This window comes from Olea europaea, chromosome 1 (genome assembly GCF_002742605.1).
Source record: "Olea europaea var. sylvestris chromosome 1, O_europaea_v1, whole genome shotgun sequence".
NCBI classification, from domain to species: Eukaryota; Viridiplantae; Streptophyta; class Magnoliopsida; order Lamiales; family Oleaceae; genus Olea; species Olea europaea.
Genome location: NC_036237.1, coordinates 24,089,200 through 24,090,382, shown reverse-complemented (window position 1 = coordinate 24,090,382; position 1,183 = coordinate 24,089,200).

The window sequence follows — 1,183 nt, the reverse complement described above, 5'->3', positions numbered from 1 at the left end:
GAGTTAAAACTTGAAAGGATTGGACTTTGGTGAGGCCCGTGTGTCCTGCGTGGGGGACCATCTGAAAGTTCAGTGGAAAAAGTATCATTTATTTCAAAATTAAGAATAAAAATTTTAAATTTTAAAAATTAAATATTTATTAAAATTTATGTATGATTTAATTAATTAATTTATTAAGTAATATATTAAGGTTACAGATCTATATAATTTGATCATAAATGAACAATTTATTTAGTCATATATTATTTTCGATCACAAATCAGAAATTTTATATATCACAAGTTATTTTACGATCACAATTCAAAAATTTTATAAGTCACAATTTATTCATTGGTCGTAAATCAAAAGTTTATAAGTCACAATTTATTCATCGATCACAAATCAAAAGTTTATAAGTCACAATTTATTTATCGATCACAAATCACAACTTATACATTTGTATGAAAACTCTTCAATGAAGTTTGAACTTAGTAAGAATGTGTAACAAGCTCCATGATGTTTCAGCTTGTAACTTTACTATAATAGTGTATGAAGTGCAGTTTTGAAATGTATAAATCATCCTATGTTTGCAGCTTAAAATATTTTTTTGTAATCTGTTTGGAATTTTTTTATATTAATTCATCCATTTATTCTTTATGGATAACAATCTCTTTCTTATCGTATAAAATTTTTTTCTATCTATTCATTCCATTGAAATTGATCAGATTATTGCATAAAAACTTGTCTATCACTTTTCAATAATCAGTATTACCCAATAAGATTTGATTAGTGATGTCGTAAAAATAACCAACACTGTACTACACTATTAAATAGCCAACTACACTATTGCACGTGCCTTGCGCATGTGTCTCACTAATTTACTGTATAAGTTTAAGGTTAAAAAAATAATAATAATATGCACTATTATTTTTGTTTGGTATAAATTAAAGAAACAAAGAACAAAGCGGATGAGTCTAAAAAACTATGGTGTACAAAGTGCAAACTGTCGCATTCTCATTATTGAGTTCCGTAAGGATAAAAATCATATTTTTAATAGAATTTGATAGAAGTTGATGAAATCTGTAGTTAAAAGGTTGTGAGACTTATAAAATATGTCGTTAAAATTAATTATTGACTTTAATTTCGATTAAAATTTAAATTTTAATCGATATCAAACAGTGGACGAATATATAGTTTTAATAAC